This window comes from Xenopus tropicalis, chromosome 8 (assembly GCF_000004195.4).
Source record: "Xenopus tropicalis strain Nigerian chromosome 8, UCB_Xtro_10.0, whole genome shotgun sequence".
Lineage (NCBI taxonomy): Eukaryota > Metazoa > Chordata > Amphibia > Anura > Pipidae > Xenopus > Xenopus tropicalis.
In genome coordinates this window covers 70122007-70141820 of record NC_030684.2, presented here as the reverse complement: position 1 = coordinate 70141820, position 19814 = coordinate 70122007, and the positions used below count along the sequence as shown (strand labels likewise).

At 40.9% G+C, this 19814-nt stretch overlaps 1 long non-coding RNA gene across 1 annotated transcript; it reads right to left on the bottom strand.

Annotated features, from left to right (window-relative positions):
* Positions 1-2588: 2588 nt before the first annotated feature.
* LOC116406941 lies at positions 2589-4011 on the bottom strand. The gene is made up of 2 exons (XR_004219902.1): positions 3831-4011; positions 2589-2806 (listed from the first exon to the last, which is right to left on the bottom strand). It is a non-coding gene; the product is annotated as an uncharacterized LOC116406941 (long non-coding RNA).
* Positions 4012-19814: the final 15803 nt, after the last annotated feature.

The window sequence follows — 19814 nt, the reverse complement described above, 5'->3', positions numbered from 1 at the left end:
TTGTGACGCGTCTGAAGTTTGTGAGGCCTTTAGACCATTTATTTAGCAGGTTGTGTTACTCAACTTGCCTCATGGCTTGAGCGTTTCTGGTCCATGGTGACAATGTGGTGTTAGGGTTGGCATGCATGCTCCATGTGTGGGCCATATGTGCCTGACATTGGGATAAGCATGCTAAAACTAAGGTGCCCATGTATGGTTGCTTGAGCAATCGCTTTGCATAATAAAGCATAGTGGCTTGTCCCTGTTTTGAAGAACCTTTAACCTGCAATTGTGTTCAAGCCTTCTATAACCTGGCAAATAAAAGTTAGTATTATATTAATATACATTGGGGGGGGGGGGGGGTATTTTCACCACACTGTGTGCAGCAAATTTGTTTTTCCTTTCCGTTTTCAAATGTTGGCAGGTATGACAATATACTGTGTATATAGAATATAAATGTCACATTAATAGGCTGATTCGTAATTAATACAGATAATTACAACATGGCAGCTCTGCAGTACTAAACTTAGCTGTTCTGAGCACACTGAGCATGTGCAGTGTCACGGACACTCCTTACAGAAACCAAGATGGTGAGCTCCTGCGCACAACTTTGAAAGCCTGAATCATTAATACTATAGAGATGCTTAACCTATAGAATAGTGCAGTAAGATCAATATGTAAAATATGGCATTTCTAGCCATATTAAGTTTTAAGCTATAGTTCTCCTATGTGTAAATCCTCCACTATTACTGTATAAAAGAGGTAGGACGCTAGCAGATTGATTGGTAAAAGCTAATATTAACTGGGGCCGAGTCAAGGTTTCTAGGGAAGTCTAAATAAAGAAACCTTTCCCTGTCTTGGGTGTGAATGCTTCAACTTCATCATAAAAGGAGATGGGGTTATGCACTCACTGAAGGGGCAAGAAAGCCAAACCATTAATATTAGTCCCATATACCAGGGAATCATTTATTAAAACATAATGCTGCCTGCCTGAGATGGCTTAGTACAGGTGAGGAATCCCTTATTACTTCATCTCTGGGTATGAGTGAAGTAATGAGATTTAAAAATTTTTTTGTAAATAATACACAATATTTACTTTGAGATGGCTGTGTATACATGGACTATTTTTCAATACTAAAATTGGTACAGTATAAGGACTTTTTTTAATATGAATTTTCTAAAGATCTGGTAGTAGAACACTACCATTGATATACTGCTAATGGCTGACTTATGTGAGAAGCAATTTTCAGTGTATTATGGTGCAGTTTAGAAGTAAGCCACCAGATGGCATTATTATCTACACAACTGGCCTCACTGTTGAGGTTGGGGTTCAAATGTTCACTTGTTACGACCTGGAAATGTATCTGAGGAAGGCTAATTTAGCAAATACACAGTGCTGCATCTCTTCCAATCAAGGCAATGTTGATGCCCTCCAAATCATTATTGAGTTTGTAAACTGGACAAACATGTAAACTTCAAACTTCTAATGTGACTTATCCATATCACAGATCCATAAAAATACTAAAGATAGAAAGAAAGCATTGCACAAAAAATCAAAAAGGCTTTATTTAAATGAAGCCTCCTTAATCTTTTATGCACAAGTCCTTTTGTGCGCAATATATATATATATATATATATATATATATATCAAAAAGGAGAGAAGCAGGCACTCACGTTTATATAGGATCACAGATTCCTGGGTGCAGTATACAAAATTGTATAGAATAACCGAAAAATAGATGCCGCACTCACAGGTCTTAGTGAAAATAAAAGGTGTTTATTGTGACAGACTAACGTTTCGGCTGAGTCCACAGCCTTTCTCAAAGTGCACAAGCATTACAACAAACCCACTCATAAACCTAAAATGGCGCCAAAATTCTGTAGTGACGTCATAAGTTGGTGTAATTGGTGATTCCCCACCCACTTAGTGCAAAATCAATCAAAAAAGCATCTAGAATAATACATAAAATACGAACATATATACAAACATATTTACAGCTTAGAAGAAATATAGTTTACGTGCAAACTATGTTCTTATTTTTTGCACGTAAACTATATTTCTTCTAAGCTGTAAATATGTTTGTATATATGTTCGTATTTTATGTATTATTCTAGATGCTTTTTTGATTGATTTTGCACTAAGTGGGCGGGGAATCACCAATTACACCAACTTATGACGTCACTACAGAATTTTGGCGCCATTTTAGGTTTATGAGTGGGTTTGTTGTAATGCTTGTGCACTTTGAGAAAGGCTGTGGACTCAGCCGAAACGTTAGTCTGTCACAATAAACACCTTTTATTTTCACTAAGACCTGTGAGTGCGGCATCTATTTTTCGGTTATATATATATATATATATATATATAGTAAGCACAAACAAACCGTATTCACAGGAATTGTATGAAGCAAAAAAAAAAAAAAGAAGAAAATAGTGTTTTATTCAACGTTTCGGCTTAGACTCAAGCCTTGTGTGTGTGTCATTCCACTTCTGTAACAAGATAAAAGATGCAAATGGCCCCTTATCTAGTAACCCATAGCAACCAGATTATATAGAGAAATATCTAATACCATAGACAAAAAATAAGGAAGCTCCATGTCTCCTGAACATGCCAGAACTAAATATATATAGTTTAATGGGGTTTCCTGAAAATCCCTCCAATAGTAAGTTCACTTTAGAAGATCACATATTTTCGGAAAGTACAGATTGTGACAGAATGGTAAGTATGCATTTCTATTCTTTGCTTTGCGAATAAATGTAGCATTTTTAGGAAACTTCTGGGTGTTTAGGGTGGGTCCCCATGATTCTCTTTAATAATGTGAAGGTTTTCCTACAATGCAAAACAGTGATTAAAATGAGATGTAACTACTTTTACAGTCACTAAACAGATTTACCAGATTAAGTTGAGTGTCTGACACGCACATTGCTGGACATAAAAAAATAAATAAACTGCTAGTGCATAAAGGGATTAATATGTGCCCAGAAAGCTGCAACATTACTGGACACTGAAGGCCTTTCCTGTTTGTTAAATTATTTTAAGATCCCTGTTAGTTAGAAATAAATGTAAAGTGCTGCGTATCTTGGTGGCACTATATAAATAAATGATGCAGCTACAGACACAAGCATGATTTATTGATTGAATTACAGTGCCATCTACTGATATACTTAAAAATATAAAGCAAAAATTAGCTTGACCATGGAAAATATCAAACCTCTATCAAAAATGTGTTTTATTTCCTAAAATGTAATGAAATATGGAACTTTAATCATTTCCCATGATAATGGCTATAATCTTATTTTAAAATATAGTTTTGCACATGAGAAATCACCATTTAAACAGTGCATTCTGCTTTGTTGGACCAGGAGGCAGCTGTTCACACCCCTGTATAAGCCAGCATTACTGTTAATATACAAATGAAGCTTATTTCGAAACTGCTGCCATATATACTGGCTGTACCGCCGGTGTGCAGCATTACTAATTCTCTCTTAACAGTCTCATTATTAATACTAGGGGACCCAGGCCTATAGATATTTAATAATAAATATAATTTAGTTGCTAGAATGCAGTTTTCCTATTGACATTACATGGCAAATCTTTGCAAATAGATTTTACCATTACAATTAATATTAGCAATTGTTTCATGAAAAATAACAACAAACCAATTCTTCATAAACAATTAGGGGCAGACAGAATATATAAAGCAAACCAGCTAAAAACAATTGAAAAAAATGATGAGGTAGAGACATCAACCCTAATTTTTTAGCAGTGACCCTGATTTCCCCCTTCTTATCCTGTCGCCCACAATAACATCCCAGTCACCCACTGTCAGAACTTGCACTCTAATTTTTCTTACCTGTTGCTACTGAAAAGCATTGAAACGCAACCCAAATTCTCAGAAACAGGCAGAGCAGGGAGCATGGTCAGAGGACATGGCCTGGGTATAACTAAGATAGAACGAGTCTGTGGATAGAATGAATGTGTCTGGGACCCGGTTTACAATACAAGATTGGCATCTCTGGAAGTAGAGTAAAATGACACACAAAAAACACAATATTACACTTGAAAGTTAAAGAAAGCTAGAAATATGTCAGATTTAAGCCATTTGTAATAAACAGAAATTCATTCAAATTATTATTATTATTATTACTAACATGTATTTATAAAATGCCATCATATTCCACAGCATTTTACAATAATGGGTGTATAAACTAAAAATACAATAACCACCAATATGCAGTACAAGAGGTGAAGAGGGCCCTGCCCAAAAGACCTTACAATTTAAAACTTGGATCAACCCCAATTACCTTTTTCACAGTGCTGACAAAATGACAGCTATACTGTATATAATACACAAATATCTTCAGAACTACAGTTAAATTGTGCTATTAAATATAACATGCTACACCAAAAATATAATTTAGACCATGTGGTATACAAGTCTGTAAATAAAAGAACTGAAATCTCGTGCAACAGACTCAAAGATCTCTACCTCTAATTCCAAATTTTCCTTCTAAAACATTCTGCAAATTCATTCTACAGCCTCGTTACACCCCTGCCTAATGATTTACAAATTTAGTGGTGAACACAACTTCCCCTTTGTTGCTACAATCTACACAGTGTCTAGAAACATTACTTTTGTCAGAAAATTTTGGATTATTAATTTGGTTTATATGCCCTGTATCATCCCTTGTAGGGTCCTCGTTTTAGAGCCTATGTACTGTTGGCCAAATATTAGACACGTGACAATTACAGAACTGCTACAATGAATATAACTCTCCATTTAGTAGCATTTCCCTATAGCTGTAGGCCAAAATGTTTTCAAGACCACAAGGAATCCAAAGGTAATACAACAGAAACTATTACACACATACACACTATAACATTGAGTTTGCTGACTCAACAAACTGGGTAAAAGTACATGCTTTTTAGATCTATCTGGCAGACTAGTGGCATAACTAGAAATTGCAGAGCCCACATCTAAATCATTTTAAGAAGCCTTGCCTTTTGTGAATAAGACATTTTTAATTAAAATATACTGAAAATGCTAGCAGATGTATGATCTAATTCATCTATAGTTACGCCTCTGTTAGTGATTCACCTGCATTTGCAAATTAGCTAAGAAGGGAAAATATGCATCAGACCTGGTCACTTAAGAGACACATGTACACAGTCGGGCCCAGACTGGCAATCTGTGGATTCTGGCAAATGCCAGAGGGGCTGCTGTAAGATTCATTACATTACATTAACATTTATTTATAAAGCGCCAACATATTCCTCAGCGCTGTACAATAAGTGGGTTACATACATTGGACATACAGAGTAACATATAAAGCAATCAGTTACCGATACAAGAGGTGAAGAGGGCCCTGCCCAAAAGAGCTTACAATTCCATAGACAGTCCCTATTTATTGGGCCCGTGGAGGGGCTGTTTTTGGGCCTCTGTGTACTTGAAGGGCCAATTTTTATCATGCTTGGTTAATTAAAGGAAAATACAGTTCTATTCTTGGTTAAAAGAAAACATCAGAATAAATGATGTTGTCTGCCAAACAAACAGACTAAAGCCTTTATTCTTTCTGTGAGGACCTCAGCTGAGGCTAATTGATTGATTCTATTCCATCCTCCACTTCTGAATAATACATAGGCTGTTGTGGCACAGAGTTAATTAACATTTCCCAAAGGAGCAGGAGACCATCTGGAATTCCTGTCTGTTTCACAGCTGCCCTTCTTTTTTGTGCAGCACTAGTGGGATCTATTCCTGCCATATAGCTGTCAGGACTAGAACCAGAGACTTTATTGTGATGAGTCTTGTGCTCCTCCTGGCTGAGCCACATGCAGCTTTAGGAGCTCTGCCTTGTTACTTGTTTTGTTACTTGCCTTCCCTTCCCTTTGCCTTCTGCCTGTCTTTGTGTTCAGCTGGAATTGCATTAGGCACACGCTATATATGCCAGCCTCCTCCTTCTGCTCAGTGCTAGATGATTGATCTCAGTTCTGCAGTCTAGCCTTCCTGAGTTACCTGCCTTGCCCTTGGCCTTTTTTTAATCTCCTGGTTTGACTCTTGAACTGCTATATGCAATGTTGGACTGGGGCACCAAGGGCCCACCAGCCAGAGCCCTAAAACCTTTTCTCCTTATTGTGAAAAATACTGGCATCCCAATGTTCCAGAGGTTTGTTGCATTATTGCTAGTTCAAGCTGTGTAAGGGGCGGAGACACATGGAGCTACTTAGTAGCAGCTACTTGTCACAGCTACTAAATGCCAGAAAATACCCTGCCACAGACAATACTGAGAATAACCTCTGCTAAAATACACATAGAGACAATTATCAGCATTGTCTATTTTTGTAGCTGTGACAAGGAGCTGCTACTGTGTGCCTTCACCCTAAGGGTGAAGACACACGGAGCTACTTAGTAGCAGCTACTTTTTCACGGCTACTAAACCCCAGAAAATCCCCTGCCATAGACAATACTGAGAATTGCCTCTGCTAAAACACATCTGGTTATCAATAAATGATCAGCATTGTCTATTTTAGTAGCCACGGCAAGTAGCTGCTACTAGTAGCTCCATGTGTCTTCACCCTAAGGGCTCTGGTACATGGGGAGATTAGTCGCCCGTGACAAATCTCCCTTGTTGCAGGCAACTAATCTCCCCGATTTGACATCCCACCGGCGAAAATGTAAATCGCCGGTGGGATGGCATACGCGGTGGCGCGATCGGCAAAGTTGCCTCTCGGGGCAACTTTGGCGATTTCCGCAAATCGGGCCGCCTCATATGCCATCCCACCAGCAATTTACATTTTTTCTGGTGGGATGTCATATCGGGGAGTTTAGTCACCCGCAGGCGACTAAACTCCCTCGTGTGCCAGAGCCCTTAGAGCACAAAGCAATACTATGGATACAGAAAGATTGCTGTGGATAGCACAGGCTGAGAGTCTTACTCTCCCCTTTACACTGTGAAAAACTTCCTCATACATTTCTTTATTATTAATGGAGAAGGAATAGCTAAATTAATGACTAACCCTCAGTGATACCCCTGGCCAATGCTCCTGTTAGGAGAAAACTGCACTGGCCTGGGGTATATTTAAGCAAACGTAAGGGTTGCTAGCCCACATACACCCCAGCCAGTGCAGTTTCCTCCTAACAGGAGCACCAGCCGTGGGTTTCAAGCGATTACAATGACTAATATTTTGGCACCCCCAGTGATTTAGACTTTCCTTCTTCTTTAACAGCCCCCCTGGAGTCTCCTGTGTATCTGTGGCAATACATTTAGCGTCAGTCACTTCCCTGACCCCATTACAGACTCCTAAATTAGATCTTTCCTGTTTCTCACTGCTGGGAATAAATGAAACACATGCAAAACCTGGAAAAGTTAGAAAAGAGTTAATTCTCTGTGTTCTGGAAAGGAAAAAGGGTCCACTAAGGTCAGTGGCCACCAGGGAACAGTCCAGATATCCCAGCTATAAGGACTTATTCTTGGTAACTATTTGTACCCCTCTTTTTAATTAATCTCTTAATTCTCCTAGTCTCTTTTCTTTACATACTATAATCTATTATTTTATCTATTTAGACTCTGTTTTCCCATACAGAAATATGGAATCACCATGATATTGGCCAAATGCCTAGAAGCAGGAGGGCCCACTGGGAGTTTTCCTTGTTTCCCAAAATGCTAGTCTGATGCTGATAATACCTAACTGTAGTAGTAACAATATTAAATATAGCATACCACTGAACAGGATAATTAAGGTTGTAAGTGTATAGATATATAGTGTAGGACTGCCTTTAAATGGTTTTCATGCCACACAAAAGGCATACATTCTTACTGGATGACCTTGGCTTGATGTTAGGGTTCTGTGCAGGCCAATCAAGTTGTTCCAGTCATATCCAGTCAACCAATTGTCTATGGACATTTATTTGGGCACATTTATTATTCTGCTAAAAGTAGGAAACACTGAATTGTCAGGTATAATGTAGTGGTGCTTATGTTGGCAGTTATAAGTGTGGGTTATTTTAAAGACCGTTCCAATTATTACAAGGGGTGTCCACATACTTTTGGCCATATAGTGTATAACACTCTAACACTCATGACTTTGGGTACTGCTAAATTATTACATTCTGTCAGAAGCAGATCAACTGCATCCTCAACCCTGGACTGTGTCCCACCTCCTCCATCATGCATCTATTATGTCCCAGCTCTGCTAAGCCTCCTGGGAGCTATGAACCCTTGATGACTGTTGAGTGTAGCCCTGCAGGTTTTCTTTGCAAATATCCTTATTGCCTTGTTTTTGTGGATGCATTGTAATTATGAGGGCTGCAGCAGTGTAAATAATGAGGAAACTACAGGCCATGCTCTGCAGAGCAAGTGACAGAAAAAGGAAGTGCATCTGAGGAAAAGGCTGTGAGGAGCTGCTGGAGGATAGTGTGTGTGGTGTAAGGGAGACAACAGAGATCTCCCTGCACAGATTAGGGTTGCCACAATTTTATTTATAATACTGACCTTCAGTTCAGAGTGTGGGATGTGATGTCATTCGAGGGCAGGGCTATGGCGTAAGGGGTGGGAAAATGGAAGGACCAGGTGGAGAAAGGGTGAATGTGACTAGGAAATAGATTAGAAAATGAGCAGAGCGGGCAGGGAAATGGGCAGGGCAAAGGTGGGCCTGTATAAAGGGTGATCAGCATGGAGAAGGTGAGGGGATTTATAGGGTATTACAAATTTACTAGCAAGTACATTGGCGGTAAATTTGTAATACTGGTGCCAACCCTAGCAGGTGATTTACTGGCTAGGCTTGTTAAATACCAGCCAGGTGGCATATCTAGTGCAGTTTGGGAAGCAGACTGAAATCCAGCCAGAGCTAATATATATAACACACATATATAGAACACTGCTTCTTCTAAATAAACTGTTTTTAGAAAAAAAAAAAAAATATATATATATATATATATTTTTTTTTTATATAGTATCTGTCATTTGGTAATCCCAAATAGAAAACTTCCAAAACTCCCAGTGCCTGGGATAATACGATTCATGATGCACACAAACATGTTATGTCACATCAGTCAATTACAGTACTTCCTGTTACAGTTAGAGCTGTATTATTTCTTGTCAGGTGATCTCTGAGGGAGCTCACAGACCATTACAAAATGGTGGCTCAAGGAAAAAGATGTAAAAGGGCAATATTTACTGATATATAGATATATATATATAGGAACAGGTCAAAGCAGGCACTCACGTATAACGAAGTAATAATTTGCCTGGGTGCAGTATAAAGTGAGCATACAAAACTAGAAAGAATATGCCGCTGGGGGGGCGTGTCCAACCACGCACAGGAGTGGAAGCAGGAATCGGCGCTCCCGGGGTCTGAACCCTAAAACCCACCACAAAAGCCCCAGGACTTGAGCAGGCATCGGCAGCATCGAGTGGGGAGACTCCCAAACCGATCCGCTACACTCCCCAGCCGAAATCACCTTGCTGGGGGCGAGCACGGCAGAGATCCGACTGCGGCCTAGCAACGCCGCCGAAGCCGCGGGCTAAATTTCGGCCGCACCCGCTTGCGACTTCCGGGAGAGCGGAGGGCGCCGAAAAAGACCCGGAATCGGCGCCAGGCCAGGAGAAACTGCCCTACAAGACTGGGTGAGTGTGCCTGGGACCCCGGGGGCGTCACATAGTGGCTCCAAAATTGCATGCAGCCCCACACAGCTCCATAGAAGCTCCATAGAAGCCACAGACTGCAGCACACTGTCACCACTGCATGCTACCTATACTGGCAGAAACAGTGCTGTGTACTGGAGACTATAAGCAATCACATAAGCTGCTACAGGCAACTTCATGCTTGATATATTGTAATTAACCAGAATCTGGACTTACCTCTCAGAATGGAGAATTGAGGGATAATATGTAACACTACCATCCACAGAGCGCTCTCCAACTCTATATCCTAATATCTAAACCCACAACTAACAATAACGTACCTTGTGGGAAACCAGCATCTGAATCATTAAGGCGGGGAAAATGGGGAAACATTCACAGAAACAAAAACCAGACGCAGCAGCGAGACTGGAGCGATTTGCACGCACAGAACCACAGGACTCCCAGTCCACCACAACTGGCGACTCACTCCCACCATCACCCCACCCGCCAGAAATAACAGCGGAGACATCACAACCCACGTCAAGCGAACTCCTGACAGCTATATTAGAAAGTCGAACAACCACTACAACACAACTAGAGGAAATTAAGATAGATATCTCCCTCCTGCGCCATGACCTTCAGAACATTAGAGAGCGCACTACTGAAGCTGAGGCCAGAATTTCCACACTAGAGGATATGGTGACACCACTCCCGAACGATATTGCAACTATTAAACAACAGCTCCAGCAGGCGCTAGATAAATCAGATGACCTGGAAAACAGACTCCGCCGAAACAACGTTCGTATTGTGGGTCTACCAGAGAAGACAGAAGGACAACATCCTGAGACCTTCATAGAAAGCTGGCTTAAGCAAACTCTCGGCAACGAAACCTTTTCAAATGCATTTGTGGTTGAGAGAGCCCATAGGGTCCCCACCAAACCACATCCACCGGGAGGCCCCCCAAGACCACTCCTCCTGCGCATGCTGAACTACAGGGACCGCGACTCGGCCCTCAAGGCTGCAAGACTCAAAGGCCCTATTATCTACAACGGCATTACAATTTCGCTATACCCGGACTTCTCACCAGCTGTGCAGAAGCAAAGGGCCACCTACGTAGCTATCAAGAAACGCCTTAGAGAGGCACAAATCCCCTACAGCATGCTATACCCAGCACGACTTCGGATACAAGACGGAGACAGAGTACAGTTCTTCAACACCCCAGCTGAAGCCGATGAATGGCTAAACCACAAGAACCACAGAAGGTCACCACCCCGCAACTGAGGGTAGACTTATTGGGCTCCATGACCTACTTCCTATACAACCGGACTATGGAATACAATATAACAGACATACCACAATAGAGAGGAGGAGGAAAATGGCTAGAACTGAGTACAAAATAGATCTACCTCTAAATATATCCTCAACTTCTAACACCCCAGCAATAGCAGACGAATGACTGACCCATAAAACTGAGCGCAACCACAACCTTGTAATTAAGATTCGACGCGCTGGACGCTTTGAACCACCTACTATGCAACTGGACTATACAAGAGACATAAAACCCTCATTATACAAGGTTAAAAGAGTGTCCAAACTTAGACGCCAGATAAATTCAGCATTAGCTGGGCCACTAAACTCATACCATGGCTAACGAAACAGTTGAGTGGGTCTATCCCTAATACAGAGCTCTGAGGCAATGGTAGTTCCTGTTTATGTTAATTTTGTTTACACTGAAGTTATCTCCACAAACTTGAACTCGCTTCAAAATGGTTAACAGAGAGGTGTAGACACACCCCCTAGAAGCTTCTATAAGCATGGCACAGTTCGGGGTAATAGACCCGCCTAAGTTGGGAAGGTGGGTAGGGTGGGATAGGGGTTTTCTGTTTGGGATGTTGTATTTTTTGTCTGTTTACAAAATGCTTAGCGGCAACAAGTCACAATGTAATACAAATGTTGGTATGATAAGCATGTTCCAGTATATAGAGACCTATTCACTGGATTGCGACCCTCTAAACTGCACCATCCTACACCTCCCGTGCATACTTATAATCAATGGCTGACATCACACTCATCTCCTGGAATATCCGGGGTCTAAACGACAAATTTAAGAGAGCCCAAATGTTTAATTATCTTAAGAGGCACCCCCCATCTATACTCCTGCTACAGGAAACACACCTGACAGGACAAAAAATTTTAGCATTAAAGAGACGATGGGTGGGCCACGCCTATCATTCTACATACTCTACATATTCCAGAGGGGTCTCAATCCTAGTGAAGAGGTCAATCCCGTTTAACTTGATTGCAGTCAAAACGGACCACTATGGCAGATTCATCATCGTACATTGCACCATAGCCAACTTCCCTCTAATCATAGTCAACCTATATATACCTCCCCCATTTACCATAACCACACTGGATATTATTGGTAAAAAATTAGCTGACCTCCCTACAGTTCCCACCTGTTATATGGGTGACTTTAATGCCTTAATGAACCCGCAACTGGATAAATTAAATCCCCCCTTCCCTACTGGGAACAAACTAATGCTGTGGGCAAAAGCACTAGGACTTATAGATGCCTGGCGATGGAAAAATCCTAACCAGAAAGTTTACTCCTGCCACTCCACTACTCATCACTCTCTCACAAGAATTGACCTAGCGTTGGTAACGCCTGAACTCCTACCTAAGATAACAAAGACACAATACCTCCCTCGAGCCCTGTCTGACCACTCTCCTCTTTCCCTCACTCTAAACATATTAGGTACCCCTCAAGCTAATCTCTGGAGACTCAGTCCAATTTGGCTCAAGAACAATACAGTGCTAGAAAGTGCAACCACAGCTGTAACTGAATATTGGGAGACAAATGAAGGATCGGCCCCGCCACAGATTGTATGGGATGCTTCAAAGGCATATATGAGAGGGCAACTCTCTAGTGCAATCAAGAAAGCCAGATTAGAATCCAAAGCACAAGTAGTAGAGGCTGAAAAAGACCAGGAAGAGGCAGAATCAGCATACGCGGCCAATCCAAACCCAACCAACTACAGCAAACTGGTAGATACTCACCACACTCTCGCCAGGGAACAAACCCTCCTCACACGTAAAGCCCAACTATACACACACCAACACATATTTGAAACTGGGGATAGGAGCGGCAGGACACTAGCCTATCTAGCCAAAATACAAGCCCCCTCAACTGCAATCCCTTTGATAGTAGACTCAGACGGTACTCACCACTCTACGCCTCAAGAAATAGCAGAAGCCTTTGGAACATATTTTAAAACACTGTATACTACCAGAGCCACCTATAGCGAGGCAGAAATACAGCAACACCTTAGCAACATCCCTATACCCACATTAACAGTAACTCAAAGAGGCACTCTAGACTCTCCCATTACCAAACAAGAACTCCAACAGGCTATTAATAGCCTAGCTCCTGGTAAGACTCCCGGGCCTGATGGCCTACCAGCAGACCTATATAAGAGCCTCACAGACGAAATAACCCCTCACTTACTAAACACACTCACAATAGCGACTCAAAACTTCTCTCTCCCACCTTCCTTTATGGAAGCCATTATTGTGTTGATACTGAAACCACAAAAAAACCCACACGCCTGTAATTCATATAGACCAATCTCCCTACTTAACACAGATGCTAAGATACTAGCCAAAATTCTTGCAACTAGACTAGCCCAGGTCATGCCAGAACTAATTCACCCTGACCAAACTGGGTTCATGACTGGCAAGACAACAGACATCAACCTAAGGAGATTATTCTTTAATTTACAAACAATACACGATAATGCAGGCTCACGGGTAGTACTCTCACTAGATTCTGCCAAGGCATTCGACTCGGTAGAGTGGACCTACCTGTGGGCAGTACTCTCTAAATTTGGCTTTGGGCCCAATTTTATAAAATGGATCCGTATGCTATATCACAAACCTACAGCTAAAGTCAAGGCAAATGGAATAACATCAAACCCCTTTCCACTTACACGAGGCACTAGACAGGGATGCCCACTCTCACCCTTATTGTTTGCCCTGGCTATTGAACCCCTGGCCATCCTAATCAGACAAACCACAGCACTGGAAGGCTGGCGATTGGGACCATTAGAGGAAAGAGTCTCCTTATATGCAGATGACCTGCTGGTCTACTTGGCAGACGCAGGCCCCTCATTAACTACATTGGCCAATATCATAACACATTTTGGGAAACTCACTGGTTTGCAAGTTAACTGGGACAAATCTGCCTTGATGCGTGTAGACCCGACTCCCCTCCCTGCTTTACCACAAGATATCCCCGTAATGGCAGTAGACTCATTTAAATATTTGGGAATCCAAATCCACCTAGACTTAAGCACCTATATAGCAAGAAACCTTGATCCAATCATATCCTCCCTAAATAATATCCTACCCATATGGTCTAAACTTCCCTTAACACTTTGGGGGAAAGTTAACATCTTTAAGATGATCTACTTGCCACGTTTTTTATATACCTTCCACAATTCTCCTATTCACATCCCAAAAAGCTTTTTCAAAGCTACTAATCAGATCCTAATGCATTTTATATGGGGAGGTAAAACCCCTAGAATTGCTTGGAAGAAACTAACTCCCCCTACCAAAGAAGGGGGACTAGGGTTACCAGATCTACATCTCTACTATCTAGCTAGTCAGCTACACTATATTAAATGGTGGTTTGACCCCGACCCATATAACCCAAATACAAACCTGCAAGCAGTAACAGTCGGGTCAATGGAGGGCCTCAGACATCTCCCATATAGAGCAACCACAGACCACAAAAACCTTCCAGCGGTAATGGCAACCCCAAGGACAGCCTGGAACCTAGCACTCAAGATGTACCCACAACACTCCCCAACTTTAACACCCAACATACCCCTATGGGCAAACTCTCGACTCCCACACTTTTATAAGTTCCCTGATTTTTTGTACTGGCCTCACAAACAGGTCAGGCGCCTACAGGACACACTGGATGGCTCTACATTGGGAACATATGAGTTCTTTAAAGAGAAACTTGCAGAACCCACTCTCTCCCAATTTCGATACTTCCAATTTAGGCAGGTATTCCAAGCACAGTTTGGTGGAATTGACATACAAACCACCCAAACACAGTTTGAAACTGCACTCTGGTCCCCCACTTTAACCAAACCTACATCAACACTGTATAAAACTTTACTACAAACAACTCCATCCCCATTCAAAACGGCACACCGCAAATGGGTGTCCAGTGTCCCAGACCTTACAGAGGAGGACTGGGAAGAGGCAACAGACAGAGGGTACCACTACCTATTTTCAGTAAGAGACAAACTTATCCAATTTAAATGGCTGCACCAAGTTTATCTCACACCTATACGGCTGAGGTCTATGGGACGCAACCCCGATGCACGATGCCATAGATGTGGAATGGAAGAGGCGAACTTCCTACACATGGCCTGGTCGTGCCCACAAATAGCCAAATTTTGGTCTGAGGTTATGTGTGTCCTAGCAGATAAACTAGAATTCCCCAAAATTCTGACACCCCAAATATGCATACTGGGAATCCTAGATGAATTAATAACTACCAACTATGCTAGAACCAGATATAGGACACTTCTATATTATGCCAGGAAAATCATTGCAATGGCTTGGATGGGACCTGAACCTCCTACGGTTCAAAACTGGATCACCCTGGTAAATCAAGTTCTGCCCCTCATTAAACTTACTCTGTTAGCCAGAGGTTCCAAAAAGAAGTTTGAGAAAATTTGGAGCCCATGGTGGGAGGCGGGCCTAGGTGGACAAGGTACTCTGGCATAAAATACAATACCCTAACTTACACATGCGGATGACTTTAATTCCCTAGCAAACTCCCCAAGCAATAATCACCTAAAAAACCTCTACACTACCTCCAACCCTACTACAATATAAGTGAATGGACTAGCGCCATACAACTGTAATCTATGTCATACCAACCAAACCTATGTTATTTTATTAGTATATCTGTCATAACAAAACTGAAACATGTTTAATATGTTACCGCAATACTGTATCCAACGGTACATAATTTTTTTCCTTTTTTTCCGATTTTATTTTTTTTCTTTACTCTTTTCTTGATGTTTTGTTTCATGTATGTTATATTAAAAATAAAAGGATAAACTATAAAAAAAAAAAAAAAAAAAGAATATGCCGCACACACAGGTCTTAGATGCAAAAAACAAAAAAATTTTTTATTTGGATCAAGGACTGACGTTTTGGCCGCACAAGCAGCCTTTTCTCAAACTTTGAGATCTGCAGCCAAAACGTCAGTCCTTGATCCAAATACATTTTTTTTTTTTGTTTTTTGCATCTAAGACCTGTGTGTGCGGCATATTCTTTCTATTTTGTATATATATATATATACATTATTGTTTGGTAATATTCTTAGAAACACCCCAGCGACTTTAACTGCTTACCTGAAACCCCCAGCCGGTGCTCCTGTTAGGAGAAAACTGCATTGGCCTGGGTGTATGCAGGCGAGCGTTCCTCCTTCAATCTTCGAGTATGCGCAGTAGAATGAAAATCCGACTTTAATAAAAAAGTCAGCTTTTTTGCTCAACTGCGAATGTGTCGGCCCCAGGACTCTGACGAAACAAGGAAGAGGATTGCTCACTCACATATACCTGGGCCGGTGCAGTTTTCTCCTAACAGGAGCAAAAGACCAGGGTATCAGGTAAGCACTTACAATCACTGGGGGCGTGCCTAAAATTTGCCACCCCCCCAGTGATTTAGCCTTTCTTTCTGCTTTTAAATGATTTATATTGCATTGCACTACATTTGTTACTGCAACTGTTTCTACTCTGCATTTAACTACTAATTCATTTTCAGCCCAGTTTCTGTGTAAAAAATCTGAGTTTACTTTCTGCTTGTTTTGGAATTTACTGGGAATATTTTAAGTGTCACCACCACTAGTATACCAAGCCATACCCTGGTGGACTACAATAGGCCTTATAGTAATTTGCCACTGTTCTAGTTAAGTATTAAATTTACTGCTGGGGTTGAAGAAAATGGATTCTGCCCTGGAAAGGCTTAGACATGCATTATTACAGTATCCCTGCAGGTAATGACACGGACGACAGAGGTTTTATTGCTCTGGAATTGTATTCTTACTTGGTAAAATGCAACATGTCTAATTAGAACAAATTATCTGTCCAGATAGGTAAGTTCTTTTTCTTCTAGCCTTAGCTTAATAAATCCATTTTAAAGTACATCATGGTATTTTAATCACATTAACAAGCTTATATGGAAATTCATTTTTAGCCATCTATGTAAGCAATCTTAATTTTTATTAGCTGTAACAAATACTTAGACTAAGAAAATGAATAGCTTTTTTGCATGCAGTTACTTGGCACTCGCTCAGTTATTGATGAGTTGATGTCGCTTTCTGCAGGAGGCAGTTGAAATGGATATGAGGGCTCAATGCAATTCATATATTGATTTAGGAACTGAGGTTAATTTATACACAGCTGACCAGAAATAGTGATCAGTATTCAAGTCTTGCTTGTAGAGCATTAATACAGCTTGCTTAGTTAGCTCTGAAGGGGACCTGTCAGACAGAAATTAAAAGTGTGTGTAATAGAAGCCTTATTCAAATTAAACATGAAACCACAGTTGTCATTCTGTAATCTCTGTATTATGAATGAATTTGAATATCTTAGCTGTCAATCGTATACTGCCTTTCTTGTCTTTATGCCACAACCATATCGATCGCTTCTTATACTGCACTTGCCTTACTCCTACTCCTTACATTCCAGTCCTTCCTCATTGGCAAACTCTTACATAGCTTGTGTTTGGGTACAAGCATCAAGTCTTCCGCTAGCAACTTGAAAATGCTTTGCTGCTGACAATGGAAATCATTGGTGGGAAAACATAAGTGGGAAAACATTTGTTTTTCTAAAGTCGCCCGAAGTTGCCTTTTTGGGTAAGGATGCTGGGAAGGACAGCTCTGAACTAGTATGTATGAAGCAGGCTGACTCTCAGAGCACCCTGGGGGGCAGCGTCTCCCATAACGTTGAGGATAGGAGTGATAGAAAGGAAAGGCTTTAGTAGGCTCTGTTTATGCTATCTGGTTGCTAGGGTCTTGTTTACCTTAGCAATCAGGGAGTGGTTTGAACTAGAGACTGAAATATGAATAGGAGAGGACCTGAATAGAAAGATAAGGAATAAAAAGTAAGAATTATAATAAAATTGTTAGCTCATGGGGCAATTGTTCTTTTTTATTGCTGGGGTTAGTGACCTCCATTTTAAAGCTGGAAAGAGGAAGGCAAATAATTAAAAAAAACTATAAAAAATAAAGACCAACAAAAAGATGAATAAAGACCCATTGCAAGGTTGCTAGAAATAGGACATTCTATAACATACTAAAACGGCCCTTTAAGGGGTGATATGATAACTATATATTAATATATAAAGGGATAATATAACAATCTCTCTAAAGCTTTATGTACCAGTAGGGCCTTCCAGCAAACACAAGGGCATTCATTCTGATTAGAAGAAAGGAGGTTCCATCTTAAAATTTGAAATCTGTATTTTTTTTTTTTTAGCTGTGGAGTTGTGGAATTCTCTTCCTTCAAGAAGGGATTGGATGGCTTTTTAGCAAGTGAGGACATACAGAGTTATTGAATAATTTCTCCCCCGCTCAGAAGGCTGTGTAGTAAACTGAACTTTCTAATACATACATGTGTGTAGTCCCATATAGAGAGATTGGGCTTTATTTCCAGAAGGGAGTGTTTCCCTGGAGTAGATATATGGGGGTGCTTAGGGTTGTGCCAGACAACAAATTATATTATGTGACTTCACAGAGGGAATGCAATCTAGGAGTGGGATGAATGATGGGAAATTCTGGGTTTCACAATCACAAATGAATGGGATACGCACAACAAAAATATTGTATGTAACTAAAAAGGGAAGTTTGAGAACAAACTTCATGCTGGTTTGAAAAATGTGAAGTCACTGAATGAAATCTGATCTGTTGTTGGCTCCGCCCACTTTTTCTAACCTTGGACCCACAGCTATATAGTAAAAAACCCCTGTGCAATGTTTGGGGACCCTGGTTTTAATAGTGTCTTAATGGCAGCAATTTAAATTTCCCCACTGAAAGTCAACGAGTGACATCTGATTGGTTGGTGGCTCTGCCCACTTTTTCTAACCTGGAACTGCAGTTACCCAGTGACTAACTCTGCAAAGTTTAGGGACCCTAGATTACTAGAACGACAGCAGTTTAAATGTAAACCAATAAAAGTCAATAGGTAAATTGTGGTTGGTGGGTGTGCCCACTTTTTCTAACCATGCGTCGAAGTCACCCAGTGACAAACAGTGGGCACCCTGGCATAAATAGTGTGAGAATGACAGCATTTTAAATTTAAACCAATAAAATTCAATGGATGAAATCTAGTGGCCTGATCCACTTTTCCTATTTTTGAACTGCAGTCCCCCAGTGACCAACTTTGCAAAGTTTGGAGACTCAGGCATAAAAATTGTGGGACTGACAGCATTTTACACTTCACCATTGAAAGTAAATGTGATTGGCTGTTGGTGGCTCCACCCACTTTTCCTAATTTTGAACGACAAATACCCAGTGACTAACAACCCTGGAATTAATACTTAAATAATGGCATCAGTTTAAATATAAACCAATGAAATTTAATGGGTGAAAATGGATTGGCACTGGCATCAAACCAATAAAATTCAATAGGTAAAATCTGATTGGCTGTTGGTGGCTCCATCCACTTTTCAAAACTACAACTGCAGTCCCCTAGTGACCAACTGTGAAAAGTTTGGGGACCCTGGTGTTAATACTGTGAGAATGGCATCAGGTTGAATTTCCACCAAGTGAATAGGTCAAATATCATTGGCTGTTCACAGCTTCGCCCAGTTGAATGTAAATAGGTAAAATCTGATCCGGCGGTTGGTGGCTCTGCCCACTTTTCCTAACCTTGAACCGCAGTTACCTGGTGTCAGCTCTGCAAAGTTTAGGGACCCCGGTGTTATTACTGTGAAAAGAGCAGCAGGTTGAATTTCCACCAAGTGAATAGGTCAAATATCATTGGCTGTTCACTGCTTCGCCCACTCTTTGGCATCCAACAATCATCATATTTTCATTCAGGCTGACCCCATGACTGTGTGATTCAAGTTTGGGGAGTGTAGCCTCAAAGCTGTAAGATTGGCAGCAGTTTTAATTTCCCCATTAAACT